At 52.1% G+C, this 15,000-nt stretch overlaps 5 non-coding genes across 5 annotated transcripts; 2 read left to right on the top strand and 3 right to left on the bottom strand.

The window, feature by feature from the left end:
- The first annotated feature begins 352 nt into the window (after positions 1 to 352).
- TRNAG-GCC (transfer RNA glycine (anticodon GCC)) lies at positions 353 to 423 on the top strand. Its single transcript has one exon. It is a non-coding gene; the product is annotated as a tRNA-Gly (tRNA).
- A 541-nt stretch (positions 424 to 964) lies between these two features.
- Positions 965 to 1,038, bottom strand: TRNAN-GUU (transfer RNA asparagine (anticodon GUU)). The gene has a single exon. It is a non-coding gene; the product is annotated as a tRNA-Asn (tRNA).
- A 2,319-nt stretch (positions 1,039 to 3,357) lies between these two features.
- On the bottom strand, positions 3,358 to 3,431 carry TRNAN-GUU (transfer RNA asparagine (anticodon GUU)). The gene has a single exon. It is a non-coding gene; the product is annotated as a tRNA-Asn (tRNA).
- A 4,693-nt stretch (positions 3,432 to 8,124) lies between these two features.
- TRNAN-GUU (transfer RNA asparagine (anticodon GUU)) lies at positions 8,125 to 8,198 on the bottom strand. The gene has a single exon. It is a non-coding gene; the product is annotated as a tRNA-Asn (tRNA).
- Positions 8,199 to 12,280: 4,082 nt separating this feature from the next.
- Positions 12,281 to 12,351, top strand: TRNAG-GCC (transfer RNA glycine (anticodon GCC)). Its single transcript has one exon. It is a non-coding gene; the product is annotated as a tRNA-Gly (tRNA).
- The last annotated feature ends 2,649 nt before the right edge of the window (positions 12,352 to 15,000 follow it).

Raw genomic sequence — 15,000 nt, 5'->3', positions numbered from 1 at the left:
GTGACTAGGCTTTCCCAGAAGGAAAGTCCAGTGACAGTGGCATGTTGTGAAACACAAGATTGCTGGTGGTCTGGAGGGTGCTTTCTGTCAGCCACTTCTCCCGGGAGCAGCCAGAGAGCAGGCTGATGTCGTGCTCTGTCAAGCAGAACACTGGCCCCAAACCACTGTCCTTAGCAAAAGCAGAAACATTCATAGTTTCAGTCTCCTGCATCTGATTCCTGCCATCAGCATGTGAACGTTTGGCAGTCCAAGGCTTGCCATGCAAACTTTGTTCATAGGTGTCCCATGCGAATGCATGGGCCTCATCACTACTGTCTACGGCAGGGCTCTCTGCTCAGCCTATGTAAGTGAAGCATTGGTGGTTCAGTGGTAGAATTCTCGCCTGCCACGCGGGAGGCCCGGGTTCGATTCCCGGCCAATGCAAAGCGCCCTTCTTTTGGCTTTGCTTTAGAAGTCAGAGATATAGACTTGGTGGGGAAAAAAATGTCATAGAGTGACCCCGACGTGATTTGAACACACAACCTTCTGATCTGGAGTCAGACGCGCTACCGTTGCGCCACGAGGTCCCTGTGCATGCAGTTCTCAGCCCCGGATCAAGAAATGCTTCTGTGCCTTTTATTGGCCCTCAGTACGCCTGTGGTTAAAGTAGAAGGCTTGGTGTCCCGTTTCCAGTCCTATTGGTGGAAATGACTAGAGGTGAAGAGATGAGAGAAGATAGAAATGTTGAGATAGAGCATGTCACGCAGGCAAAGCGAGAGCTCTAAGAGCAAAGCCAGACAGCTGTGTTTTAATTCAGGACTTGATGTCCCGTTTCCAGTCCTATTGGTGGAAATGACTAGAGGTGAAGAGATGAGAGAAGATAGAAATGTTGAGATAGAGCATGTCACGCAGGCAAAGCAAGAGCTCTAAGAGCAAAGCCAGACAGCTGTGTTTTAATTCAGGACTTGATGTAGGCAAAAGCATACGTCCCTGGGTGGGCTTGAACCACCAACCTTTCGGTTAACAGCCGAACGCGCTAACCGATTGCGCCACAGAGACCAACCACCGCAGTGAGCGTGTTGGGACTCAATATATGTTTTTACCTTTGTGCTCCTGCCTGCAGCTCTAAGGTCCTGGCATAAGACAGGTAGGCTTAGACTCCATTGTGACATGTCTTACTTCTCTTAGAAGAAGGTTCTGAGTTGCCAGGCAGCTTATCTTCTGCCGGGCACACTTTCCTTTGCAGGCTTTCAGGTTGTGAATCCAGCACTGCTTAGGTGTCCATGTCAGACATGAGCAGCTCATTGAGCCCCACTGTGTGTTTTTTGTGGAGATACAACTCTCAGACTAGAGGGAGCAGGCGGGAAGTGGGTGAGACTCACACAGGGTGGGTGGGGCAGTTAAAGGATGTTATCTAATAGTGTAATCGAGGAGTTGGGTTTTTTGTGCTCTACACTTTAACCAGCGATTCTTTCTAAAAGGAAATCCCAGGGCAGTACCCGCAATGAGTGGCATCCCCACACCCGAGGTTGCATTGTGGTAGCTGTTCCCTGAGCCCATAGCCCCTGTCCCCATGTCGCCCTTTCTCCTCGTGTAACTCACCCCAGGTTCGGTGGCTCTGATACTTGCTGCTTCTACTGCGCGATCATCCCCATGATCTGGGCCTTTGTACGAAATGTCATGTAAGATGACTTTATTCAGCACGGCGTTTGTCATTTGCTTGGTTGTCCTGTCACTGTTGGATGTTTTCTTGCGCAGACTACTGTCTAATGGTGGGAAGGCCACGAGACACATGACTTTTCTCTTTCCTTGTTAGCATAGTTTCCTCCCACTGTCTTGGTGTGCTGCCAGCCTGTGAGACACGTGTCTTGCCCATCTCAGCTCCACTGTGGCATGTTAGATATGTCTTTGAGCAGAGTCCCGGTCCCAGAGCTGCTGCCTTCTCTGCACTCTGGCTTGTAAGACTGCAGGCAAAGGCCCTCCCTGGCCCCTCAGCCAGATAGATACATTTTACCTGCAGGGCTCAGCTTTGGTGAAAGATATTGGCGAGAGAGAGGAAAGGGGACGGCCCGTGGTGCACCCCCTATTTTGCATAGAACCACAGCCTCCTGGGAGGGCAGAGACATGAGGGTTCTCAGGGAAAGCCCTCCCAGGAGTGTTGAAGGGCAGGACGTGAAACACAGCAATCCCGGAATGGCCTGGTCTAAGATGCCTGTGCAATAGGCCTGGCCCTAGGCTTCCGGGGCTCTTCCTCGGCAGAGGCCCCAGTGGTATGAGCCCGACCAGGGCTGTGCCCGACCAGGGTTGTAGGGCGCGTTGGGAGCGCGTTAGGGACGCGAAAGAGGGCGCAGGGCGCATAACTCTGCCCGTTTCTCCCCAGGATTTTGGGGAGGACAGGGAATCTGACCAGGTCAGTGACTAGGCTTTCCCAGAAGGAAAGTCCAGTGACAGTGGCATGTTGTGAAACACAAGATTGCTGGTCGTCTGGAGGGTGCTTTCTGTCAGCCACTTCTCCCGGGAGCAGCCAGAGAGCAGGCTGATGTCGTGCTCTGTCAAGCACAACACTGGCCCCAAACCACTGTCCTTAGCAAAAGCAGAAACATTCATAGTTTCAGTCTCCTGCATCTGATTCCTGCCATCAGCATGTGAACGTTTGGCAGTCCAAGGCTTGCCATGCAAACTTTGTTCATAGGTGTCCCATGCGAATGCATGGGCCTCATCACTACTGTATACGGCAGGGCTCTCTGCTCAGCCTATGTAAGTGAAGCATTGGTGGTTCAGTGGTAGAATTCTCGCCTGCCACGCAGGAGGCCCGGGTTCGATTCCCGGCCAATGCAAAGCGCCCTTCTTTTGGCTTTGCTTTAGAAGTCAGAGATATAGACTTGGTGGGGAAAAAAATGTCAAAGAGTGACCCCGACGTGATTTGAACACGCAACCTTATGATCTGGAGTCAGACGCGCTACCGTTGCGCCACGAGGTCCCTGTGCATGCAGTTCTCAGCCCCGGATCAAGAAATGCTTCTGTGCCTTTTATTGGCCCTCAGTACGCCTGTGATTAAAGTAGAAGGCTTGGTGTCCCGTTTCCAGTCCTATTGGTGGAAATGACTAGAGGTGAAGAGATGAGAGAAGATAGAAATGTTGAGATAGAGCATGTCACGCAGGCAAAGCGAGAGCTCTAAGAGCAAAGCCAGACAGCTGTGTTTTAATTCAGGACTTGATGTCCCGTTTCCAGTCCTATTGGTGGAAATGACTAGAGGTGAAGAGATGAGAGAAGATAGAAATGTTGAGATAGAGCATGTCACGCAGGCAAAGCGAGAGCTGTAAGAGCAAAGCCAGACAGCTGTGTTTTAATTCAGGATTTGATGTAGGCAAAAGCATACGTCCCTGGGTGGGCTTGAACCACCAACCTTTCGGTTAACAGCCGAACGCGCTAACCGATTGCGCCACAGAGACCAACCACCGCAGTGAGCGTGTTGGGACTTAATATATGTTTTTACCTTTGTGCTCCTGCCTGCAGCTCTAAGGTCCTGGCATAAGACAGGTAGGCTTAGACTCCATTGTGACATGTCTTACTTCTCTTAGAAGAAGGTTCTGAGTTGCCAGGCAGCTTATCTTCTGCCGGGCACACTTTCCTTTGCAGGCTTTCAGGTTGTGAATCCAGCACTGCTTAGGTGTCCATGTCAGACATGAGCAGCTCATTGAGCCCCACTGTGTGTTTTTTGTGGAGATACAACTCTCAGACTAGAGGGAGCAGGCGGGAAGTGGGTGAGACTCACACAGGGTGGGTGGGGCAGTTAAAGGATGTTATCTAATAGTGTAATCGAGGAGTTGGGTTTTTTGTGCTCTACACTTTAACCAGCGATTCTTTCTAAAAGGAAATCCCAGGGCAGTACCCGCAATGAGTGGCATCCCCACACCCGAGGTTGCATTGTGGTAGCTGTTCCCTGAGCCCATAGCCCCTGTCCCCATGTCGCCCTTTCTCCTCGTGTAACTCACCCCAGGTTCGGTGGCTCTGATACTTGCTGCTTCTGCTGCGCGATCATCCCCATGATCTGGGCCTTTGTATGAAATGTCATGTAAGATGACTTTATTCAGCACGGCGTTTGTCATTTGCTTGGTTGTCCTGTCACTGTTGGATGTTTTCTTGCGCAGACTACTGTCTAATGGTGGGAAGGCCACGAGACACGTGACTTTTCTCTTTCCTTGTTAGCATAGTTTCCTGCCACTGTCTTGGTGTGCTGCCAGCCTGTGAGACACGTGTCTTGCCCATCTCAGCTCCACTGTGGCATGTTAGATATGTCTTTGAGCAGAGTCCCGGTCCCAGAGCTGCTGCCTTCTCTGCACTCTGGCTTGTAAGACTGCAGGCAAAGGCCCTCCCTGGCCCCTCAGCCAGATAGATACATTTACCTGCAGGGCTCAGCTTTGGTGAAAGATATTGGCGAGAGAGAGGAAAGGGGACGGCCCGTGGTGCACCCCCTATTTTGCATAGAACCACAGCCTCCTGGGAGGGCAGAGACATGAGGGTTCTCAGGGAAAGCCCTCCCAGGAGTGTTGAAGGGCAGGACGTGAAACACAGCAATCCCGGAATGGCCTGGTCTAAGATGCCTGTGCAATAGGCCTGGCCCTAGGCTTCCGGGGCTCTTCCTCGGCAGAGGCCCCAGTGGTATGAGCCCGACCAGGGCTGTAGGGCGCGTTGGGAGCGCGTTAGGGACGCGAAAGAGGGCGCAGGGCGCAGAACTCTGCCCGTTTCTCCCCAGGATTTTGGGGAGGACAGGGAATCTGGCCAGGTCAGTGACTAGGCTTTCCCAGAAGGAAAGTCCAGTGACAGTGGCATGTTGTGAAACACAAGATTGCTGGTGGTCTGGAGAGTGCTTTCTGTCAGCCACTTCTCCCGGGAGCAGCCAGAGAGCAGGCTGATGTCGTGCTCTGTCAAGCACAACACTGGCCCCAAACCACTGTCCTTAGCAAAAGCAGAAACATTTCTAGTTTCAGTCTCCTGCATCTGATTCCTGCCATCAGCATGTGAACGTTTGGCAGTCCAAGGCTTGCCATGCAAACTTTGTTCATAGGTGTCCCATGCGAATGCATGGGCCTCGTCACTACTGTCTACGGCAGGGCTCTCTGCTCAGGCTATGTAAGCGAAGCATTGGTGGTTCAGTGGTAGAATTCTCGTCTGCCACGCGGGAGGCCCGGGTTCGATTCCTGGCCAATGCAAAGCGCCCTTCTTTTGGCTTTGCTTTAGAAGTCAGAGATATAGACTTGGTGGGGAAAAAAATGTCAAAGAGTGACCCCGACGTGATTTGAACACACAACCTTCTGATCTGGAGTCAGACGCGCTACCGTTGCGCCACGAGGTCCCTGTGCATGCAGTTCTCAGCCCCGGATCAAGAAATGCTTCTGTGCCTTTTATTGGCCCTCAGTACGCCTGTGGTTAAAGTAGAAGGCTTGGTGTCCCGCTTCCAGTCCTATTGGTGGAAATGACTAGAGGTGAAGAGATGAGAGAAGATAGAAATGTTGAGATAGAGCATGTCACGCAGGCAAAGCGAGAGCTCTAAGAGCAAAGCCAGACAGCTGTGTTTTAATTCAGGACTTGATGTCCCGTTTCCAGTCCTATTGGTGGAAATGACTAGAGGTGAAGAGATGAGAGAAGATAGAAATGTTGAGATAGAGCATGTCACGCAGGCAAAGCGAGAGCTCTAAGAGCAAAGCCAGACAGCTGTGTTTTAATTCAGGACTTGATGTAGGCAAAAGCATACGTCCCTGGGTGGGCTTGAACCACCAACCTTTCGGATAACAGCCGAACGCACTAACCGATTCCGCCACAGAGACCAACCACCGCAGTGAGCGTGTTGGGACTCAATATATGTTTTTACCTTTGTGCTCCTGCCTGCAGCTCTAAGGTCCTGGCATAAGACAGGTAGGCTTAGACTCCATTGTGACATGTCTTACTTCTCTTAGAAGAAGGTTCTGAGTTGCCAGGCAGCTTATCTTCTGCCGGGCACACTTTCCTTTGCAGGCTTTCAGGTTGTGAATCCAGCACTGCTTAGGTGTCCATGTCAGACATGAGCAGCTCATTGAGCCCCACTGTGTGTTTTTTGTGGAGATACAACTCTCAGACTAGAGGGAGCAGGCGGGAAGTGGGTGAGACTCACACAGGGTGGGTGGGGCAGTTAAAGGATGTTATCTAATAGTGTAATCGAGGAGTTGGGTTTTTTGTGCTCTACACTTTAACCAGCGATTCTTTCTAAAAGGAAATCTCAGGGCAGTACCCGCAATGAGTGGCATCCCCACACCCGAGGTTGCATTGTGGTAGCTGTTCCCTGAGCCCATAGCCCCTGTCCCCATGTCGCCCTTTCTCCTCGTGTAACTCACCCCAGGTTCGGTGGCTCTGATACTTGCTGCTTCTGCTGCGCGATCATCCCCATAATCTGGGCCTTTGTACGAAATGTCATGTAAGATGACTTTATTCAGCACGGCGTTTGTCATTTGCTTGGTTGTCCTGTCACTGTTGGATGTTTTCTTGCGCAGACTACTGTCTAATGGTGGGAAGGCCACGAGACACGTGACTTTTCTCTTTCCTTGTTAGCATAGTTTCCTGCCACTGTCTTGGTGTGCTGCCAGCCTGTGAGACACGTGTCTTGCCCATCTCAGCTCCACTGTGGCATGTTAGATATGTCTTTGAGCAGAGTCCCGGTCCCAGAGTTGCTGCCTTCTCTGCACTCTGGCTTGTAAGACTGCAGGCAAAGGCCCTCCCTGGCCCCTCAGCCAGATAGATACATTTACCTGCAGGGCTCAGCTTTGGTGAAAGATATTGGCGAGAGAGAGGAAAGGGGACGGCCCGTGGTGCACCCCCTATTTTGCATTGAACCACAGCCTCCTGGGAGGGCAGAGACATGAGGGTTCTCAGGGAAAGCCCTCCCAGGAGTGTTGAAGGGCAGGACGTGAAACACAGCAATCCCGGAATGGCCTGGTCTAAGATGCCTGTGCAATAGGCCTTGCCCTAGGCTTCCGGGGCTCTTCCTCGGCAGAGGCCCCAGTGGTATGAGCCCGACCAGCGCTGTGCCCGACCAGGGCTGTAGGGCGCGTTGGGAGCGCGTTAGGGACGCGAAAGAGGGCGCAGGGCGCAGAACTCTGCCCGTTTCTCCCCAGGATTTTGGGGAGGACAGGGAATCTGGCCAGGTCAGTGACTAGGCTTTCCCAGAAGGAAAGTCCAGTGACAGTGGCATGTTGTGAAACACAAGATTGCTGGTGGTCTGGAGGGTGCTTTCTGTCAGCCACTTCTCCCGGGAGCAGCCAGAGAGCAGGCTGATGTCTTGCTCTGTCAAGCACAACACTGGCCCCAAACCACTGTCCTTAGCAAAAGCAGAAACATTCATAGTTTCAGTCTCCTGCATCTGATTCCTGCCATCAGCATGTGAACGTTTGGCAGTCCAAGGCTTGCCATGCAAACTTTGTTCATAGGTGTCCCATGCGAATGCATGGGCCTCATCACTACTGTCTACGGCAGGGCTCTCTGCTCAGCCAATGTAAGTGAAGCATTGGTGGTTCAGTGGTAGAATTCTCACCTGCCACGCGGGAGGACCGGGTTCTATTCCTGGCCAATGCAAAGCGCCCTTCTTTTGGCTTTGCTTTAGAAGTCAGAGATATAGACTTGGTGGGGATAAAATGTCAAAGAGTGACCCCGACGTGATTTGAACACGCAACTTTCTGATCTGGAGCCAGCCGCGCTACCGTTGCGCCACGAGGTCCCTGTGCTTGCAGTTCTCAGCCCCGGATCAAGAAATGCTTCTGTGCCTTTTATTGGCCCTCAGTACGCCTGTGGTTAAAGTAGAAGGCTTGGTGGCCCGTTTCCAGTCCTATTGGTGGAAATGACTAGAGGTGAAGAGATGAGAGAAGATAGAAATGTTGAGATAGAGCATGTCACGCAGGCAAAGCGAGAGCTCTAAGAGCAAAGCCAGACAGCTGTGTTTTAATTCAGGACTTGATGTCCCGTTTCCAGTCCTATTGGTGGAAATGACTAGAGGTGAAGAGATGAGAGAAGATAGAAATGTTGAGATAGAGCATGTTACGCAGGCAAAGCGAGAGCTCTAAGAGCAAAGCCAGACAGCTGTGTTTTAATTCAGGACTTGATGTAGGCAAAAGCATACGTCCCTGGGTGGGTTTGAACCACCAACCTTTCGGTTAACAGCCGAACGCGCTAACCGATTGCGCCACAGAGACCAACCACCGCAGTGAGCGTGTTGGGACTCAATATATGTTTTTACCTTTGTGCTCCTGCCTGCAGCTCTAAGGTCCTGGCATAAGACAGGTAGGCTTAGACTCCATTGTGACATGTCTTACTTCTCTTAGAAGAAGGTTCTGAGTTGCCAGGCAGCTTATCTTCTGCCGGGCACACTTTCCTTTGCAGGCTTTCAGGTTGTGAATCCAGCACTGCTTAGGTGTCCATGCCAGACATGAGCAGCTCATTGAGCCCCACTGTGTGTTTTTTGTGGAGATACAACTCTCAGACTAGAGGGAGCAGGCGGGAAGTGGGTGAGACTCACACAGGGTGGGTGGGGCAGTTAAAGGATGTTATCTAATAGTGTAATCGAGGAGTTGGGTTTTTTGTGCACTACACTTTAACCAGCGATTCTTTCTAAAAGGAAATCCCAGGGCAGTACCCGCAATGAGTGGCATCCCCACACCCGAGGTTGCATTGTGGTAGCTGTTCCCTAAGCCCATAGCCCCTGTCCCCATGTCGCCCTTTCTCCTCGTGTAACTCACCCCAGGTTCGGTGGCTCTGATACTTGCTGCTTCTGCTGCGCGATCATCCCCATGATCTGGGCCTTTGTACGAAATGTCATGTAAGATGACTTTATTCAGCACGGCGTTTGTCATTTGCTTGGTTGTCCTGTCACTGTTGGATGTTTTCTTGCGCAGACTACTGTCTAATGGTGGGAAGGCCACGAGACACGTGACTTTTCTCTTTCCTTGTTAGCATAGTTTCCTGCCACTGTCTTGGTGTGCTGCCAGCCTGTGAGACACGTGTCTTGCCCATCTCAGCTCCACTGTGGCATGTTAGATATGTCTTTGAGCAGAGTCCCGGTCCCAGAGCTGCTGCCTTCTCTGCACTCTGGCTTATAAGACTGCAGGCAAAGGCCCTCCCTGGCCCCTCAGCCAGATAGATACATTTACCTGCAGGGCTCAGCTTTGGTGAAAGATATTGGCGAGAGAGAGGAAAGGGGACGGCCCGTGGTGCACCCCCTATTTTGCATAGAACCACAGCCTCCTGGGAGGGCAGAGACATGAGGGTTCTCAGGGAAAGCCCTCCCAGGAGTGTTGAAGGGCAGGACGTGAAACACAGCAATCCCGGAATGGCCTGGTCTAAGATGCCTGTGCAATAGGCCTGGCCCTAGGCTTCCGGGGCTCTTCCTCGGCAGAGGCCCCAGTGGTATGAGCCCGACCAGGGCTGTGCCCGATCAGGGCTGTAGGGCGCGTTGGGAGCGCGTTAGGGACGCGAAAGAGGGCGCAGGGCGCAGAACTCTGCCCGTTTCTCCCCAGGATTTTGGGGAGGACAGGGAATCTGGCCAGGTCAGTGACTAGGCTTTCCCAGAAGGAAAGTCCAGTGACAGTGGCATGTTGTGAAACACAAGATTGCTGGTGGTCTGGAGGGTGCTTTCTGTCAGCCACTTCTCCCGGGAGCAGCCAGAGAGCAGGCTGATGTCGTGCTCTGTCAAGCACAACACTGGCCCCAAACCACTGTCCTTAGCAAAAGCAGAAACATTCATAGTTTCAGTCTCCTGCATCTGATTCCTGCCATCAGCATGTGAACGTTTGGCAGTCCAAGGCTTGCCATGCAAACTTTGTTCATAGGTGTCCCATGCGAATGCATGGGCCTCATCACTACTGTCTACGGCAGGGCTCTCTGCTCAGCTTATGTAAGTGAAGCATTGGTGGTTCAGTGGTAGAATTCTCGCCTGCCACGCGGGAGGCCCGGGTTTGATTCCCGGCCAATGCAAAGCGCCCTTCTTTTGGCTTTGCTTTAGAAGTCAGAGATATAGACTTGGTGGGGAAAAAAATGTCAAAGAGTGACCCCGACGTGATTTGAACACGCAAACTTCTGATCTGGAGTCAGACGCGCTACCGTTGCGCCACGAGGTCCCTGTGCATGCAGTTCTCAGCCCCGGATCAAGAAATGCTTCTGTGCCTTTTATTGGCCCTCAGTACGCCTGTGGTTAAAGTAGAAGGCTTGGTGGCCCGTTTCCAGTCCTATTGGTGGAAATGACTAGAGGTGAAGAGATGAGAGAAGATAGAAATGTTGAGATAGAGCATGTCACGCAGGCAAAGCGAGAGCTCTAAGAGCAAAGCCAGACAGCTGTGTTTTAATTCAGGACTTGATGTCCCGTTTCCAGTCCTATTGGTGGAAATGACTAGAGGTGAAGAGATGAGAGAAGATAGAAATGTTGAGATAGAGCATGTCACGCAGGCAAAGCGAGAGCTCTAAGAGCAAAGCCAGACAGCTGTGTTTTAATTCAGGACTTGATGTAGGCAAAAGCATACGTCCCTGGGTGGGCTTGAACCACCAGCCTTTCAGTTAACAGCCGAACGTGCTAACCGATTGCGCCACAGAGACCAACCACCGCAGTGAGTGTGTTGGGACTCAATATATGTTTTTACCTTTGTGCTCCTGCCTGCAGCTCTAAGGTCCTGGCATAAGACAGGTAGGCTTAGACTCCATTGTGACATGTCTTACTTCTCTTAGAAGAAGGTTCTGAGTTGCCAGGCAGCTTATCTTCTGCCGGGCACACTTTCCTTTGCAGGCTTTCAGGTTGTGAATCCAGCACTGCTTAGGTGTCCATGTCAGACATGAGCAGCTCATTGAGCCCCATTGTGTGTTTTTTGTGGAGATACAACTCTCAGACTAGAGGGAGCAGGCGGGAAGTGGGTGAGACTCACACAGGGTGGGTGGGGCAGTTAAAGGATGTTATCTAATAGTGTAATCGAGGAGTAGGTTTTTTTGTGCTCTACACTTTAACCAGCGATTCTTTCTAAAAGGAAATCCCAGGGCAGTACCCGCAATGAGTGGCATCCCCACACCCGAGGTTGCATTGTGGTAGCTGTTCCCTGAGCCCATAGCCCCTGTCCCCATGTCGCCCTTTCTCCTCGTGTAACTCACCCCAGGTTCGGTGGCTCTGATACTTGCTGCTTCTGCTGCGCGATCATCCCCATGATCTGGGCCTTTGTACGAAATGTCATGTAAGATGACTTTATTCAGCACGGCGTTTGTCATTTGCTTGGTTGTCCTGTCACTGTTGGATGTTTTCTTGCGCAGACTACTGTCTAATGGTGGGAAGGCCACGAGACACGTGACTTTTCTCTTTCCTTGTTAGCATAGTTTCCTGCCACTGTCTTGGTGTGCTGCCAGCCTGTGAGACACGTGTCTTGCCCATCTCAGCTCCACTGTGGCATGTTAGATATGCCTTTGAGCAGAGTCCCGGTCCCAGAGTTGCTGCCTTCTCTGCACTCTGGCTTGTAAGACTGCAGGCAAAGGCCCTCCCTGGCCCCTCAGCCAGATAGATACATTTACCTGCAGGGCTCAGCTTTGGTGAAAGATATTGGCGAGAGAGAGGAAAGGGGACGGCCCGTGGTGCACCCCCTATTTTGCATAGAACCACAGCCTCCTGGGAGGGCAGAGACATGAGGGTTCTCAGGGAAAGCCCTCCCAGGAGTGTTGAAGGGCAGGACGTGAAACACAGCAATCCCGGAATGGCCTGGTCTAAGATGCCTGTGCAATAGGCCTGGCCCTAGGCTTCCGGGGCTCTTCCTCGGCAGAGGCCCCAGTGGTATGAGCCCGACCAGGGCTGTAGGGCGCGTTGGGAGCGCGTTAGGGACGCGAAAGAGGGCGCAGGGCGCAGAACTCTGCCCGTTTCTCCCCAGGATTTTGGGGAGGACAGGGAATCTGGCCAGGTCAGTGACTAGGCTTTCCCAGAAGGAAAGTCCAGTGACAGTGGCATGTTGTGAAACACAAGATTGCTGGTGGTCTGGAGGGTGCTTTCTGTCAGCCACTTCTCCCGGGAGCAGCCAGAGAGCAGGCTGATGTCGTGCTCTGTCAAGCACAACACTGGCCCCAAACCACTGTCCTTAGCAAAAGCAGAAACATTCATAGTTTCAGTCTCCTGCATCTGATTCCTGCCATCAGCATGTGAACGTTTGGCAGTCCAAGGCTTGCCATGCAAACTTTGTTCATAGGTGTCCAATGCGAATGCATGGGCCTCATCACTACTGTCTACGGCAGGGCTCTCTGCTCAGCCTATGTAAGTGAAGCATTGGTGGTTCAGTGGTAGAATTCTCGCCTGCCACGCGGGAGGCCCGGGTTCGATTCCCGGCCAATGCAAAGCGCCCTTCTTTTGGCTTTGCTTTAGAAGTCAGAGATATAGACTTGGTGGGGAAAAAAATGTCAAAGAGTGACCCTGACGTGATTTGAACACACAACCTTCTGATCTGGAGTCAGACGCGCTACCGTTGCACCACGAGGTCCCTGTGCATGCAGTTCTCAGCCCCGGATCAAGAAATGCTTCTGTGGCTTTTATTGGCCCTCAGTACGCCTGTGGTTAAAGTAGAAGGCTTGGTGTCCCGTTTCCAGTCCTATTGGTGGAAATGACTAGAGGTGAAGAGATGAGAGAAGATAGAAATGTTGAGATAGAGCATGTCACGCAGGCAAAGCGAGAGCTCTAAGAGCAAAGCCAGACAGCTGTGTTTTAAATCAGGACTTGATGTCCCGTTTCCAGTCCTATTGGTGGAAATGACTAGAGGTGAAGAGATGAGAGAAGATAGAAATGTTGAGATAGAGCATGTCACGCAGGCAAAGCGAGAGCTCTAAGAGCAAAGCCAGACAGCTGTGTTTTAATTCAGGACTTGATGTAGGCAAAAGCATACGTCCCTGGGTGGGCTTGAACCACCAACCTTTTGGTTAACAGCTGAACACGCTAACCGATTGCGCCACAGAGACCAACCACCGCAGTGAGCGTGTTGGGACTCAATATATGTTTTTACCTTTGTGCTCCTGCCTGCAGCTCTAAGGTCCTGGCATAAGACAGGTAGGCTTAGACTCCATTGTGACATGTCTTACTTCTCTTAGAAGAAGGTTCTGAGTTGCCAGGCAGCTTATCTTCTGCCGGGCACACTTTCCTTTGCAGGCTTTCAGGTTGTGAATCCAGCACTGCTTAGGTGTCCATGTCAGACATGAGCAGCTCATTGAGCCCCACTGTGTGTTTTTTGTGGAGATACAACTCTCAGACTAGAGGGAGCAGGCGGGAAGTGGGTGAGACTCACACAGGGTGGGTGGGGCAGTTAAAGGATGTTATCTAATAGAGTAATCGAGGAGTTGTTTTTTTTGTGCACTACACTTTAACCAGCGATTCTTTCTAAAAGGAAATCCCAGGGCAGTACCCGCAATGAGTGGCATCCCCACACCCGAGGTTGCATTGTGGTAGCTGTTCCCTAAGCCCATAGCCCCTGTCCCCATGTCGCCCTTTCTCCTCGTGTAACTCACCCCAGGTTCGGTGGCTCTGATACTTGCTGCTTCTGCTGCGCGATCATCCCCATGATCTGGGCCTTTGTACGAAATGTCATGTAAGATGACTTTATTCAGCACGGCGTTTGTCATTTGCTTGGTTGTCCTGTCACTGTTGGATGTTTTCTTGCGCAGACTACTGTCTAATGGTGGGAAGGCCACGAGACACGTGACTTTTCTCTTTCCTTGTTAGCATAGTTTCCTGCCACTGTCTTGGTGTGCTGCCAGCCTGTGAGACACGTGTCTTGCCCATCTCAGCTCCACTGTGGCATGTTAGATATGTCTTTGAGCAGAGTCCCGGTCCCAGAGCTGCTGCCTTCTCTGCACTCTGGCTTATAAGACTGCAGGCAAAGGCCCTCCCTGGCCCCTCAGCCAGATAGATACATTTACCTGCAGGGCTCAGCTTTGGTGAAAGATATTGGCGAGAGAGAGGAAAGGGGACGGCCCGTGGTGCACCCCCTATTTTGCATAGAACCACAGCCTCCTGGGAGGGCAGAGACATGAGGGTTCTCAGGGAAAGCCCTCCCAGGAGTGTTGAAGGGCAGGACGTGAAACACAGCAATCCCGGAATGGCCTGGTCTAAGATGCCTGTGCAATAGGCCTGGCCCTAGGCTTCCGGGGCTCTTCCTCGGCAGAGGCCCCAGTGGTATGAGCCCGACCAGGGCTGTGCCCGACCAGGGCTGTAGGGCGCGTTGGGAGCGCGTTAGGGACGCGAAAGAGGGCGCAGGGCGCAGAACTCTGCCCGTTTCTCCCCAGGATTTTGGGGAGGACAGGGAATCTGGCCAGGTCAGTGACTAGGCTTTCCCAGAAGGAAAGTCCAGTGACAGTGGCATGTTGTGAAACACAAGATTGCTGGTGGTCTGGAGGGTGCTTTCTGTCAGCCACTTCTCCCGGGAGCAGCCAGAGAGCAGGCTGATGTCGTGCTCTGTCAAGCACAACACTGGCCCCAAACCACTGTCCTTAGCAAAAGCAGAAACATTCATAGTTTCAGTCTCCTGCATCTGATTCCTGCCATCAGCATGTGAACGTTTGGCAGTCCAAGGCTTGCCATGCAAACTTTGTTCATAGGTGTCCCATGCGAATGCATGGGCCTCATCACTACTGTCTACGGCAGGGCTCTCTGCTCAGCCTATGTAAGTGAAGCATTGGTGGTTCAGTGGAAATATTCTCGCCTGCCACGCGGGAGGCCCGGGTTCGATTCCCGGCCAATGCAAAGCGCCCTTCTTTTGGCTTTGCTTTAGAAGTCAGAGATATAGACTTGGTGGGGAAAAAAATGTCAAAGAGTGACCCCGACGTGATTTGAACACGCAAACTTCTGATCTGGAGTCAGACGCGCTACCGTTGCGCCACGAGGTCCCTGTGCATGCAGTTCTCAGCCCCGGATCAAGAAATGCTTCTGTGCCTTTTATTGGCCCTCAGTACGCCTGTGGTTAAAGTAGAAGGCTTGGTGGCCCGTTTCCAGTCCTATTG

Source organism: Pleurodeles waltl, chromosome 4_1, assembly GCF_031143425.1.
Source record: "Pleurodeles waltl isolate 20211129_DDA chromosome 4_1, aPleWal1.hap1.20221129, whole genome shotgun sequence".
Classification (NCBI taxonomy): Eukaryota; Metazoa; Chordata; class Amphibia; order Caudata; family Salamandridae; genus Pleurodeles; species Pleurodeles waltl.
The sequence above is the reverse complement of the archived record's forward strand: the minus strand, read 5'-3'. Positions and strand labels throughout refer to the sequence as shown.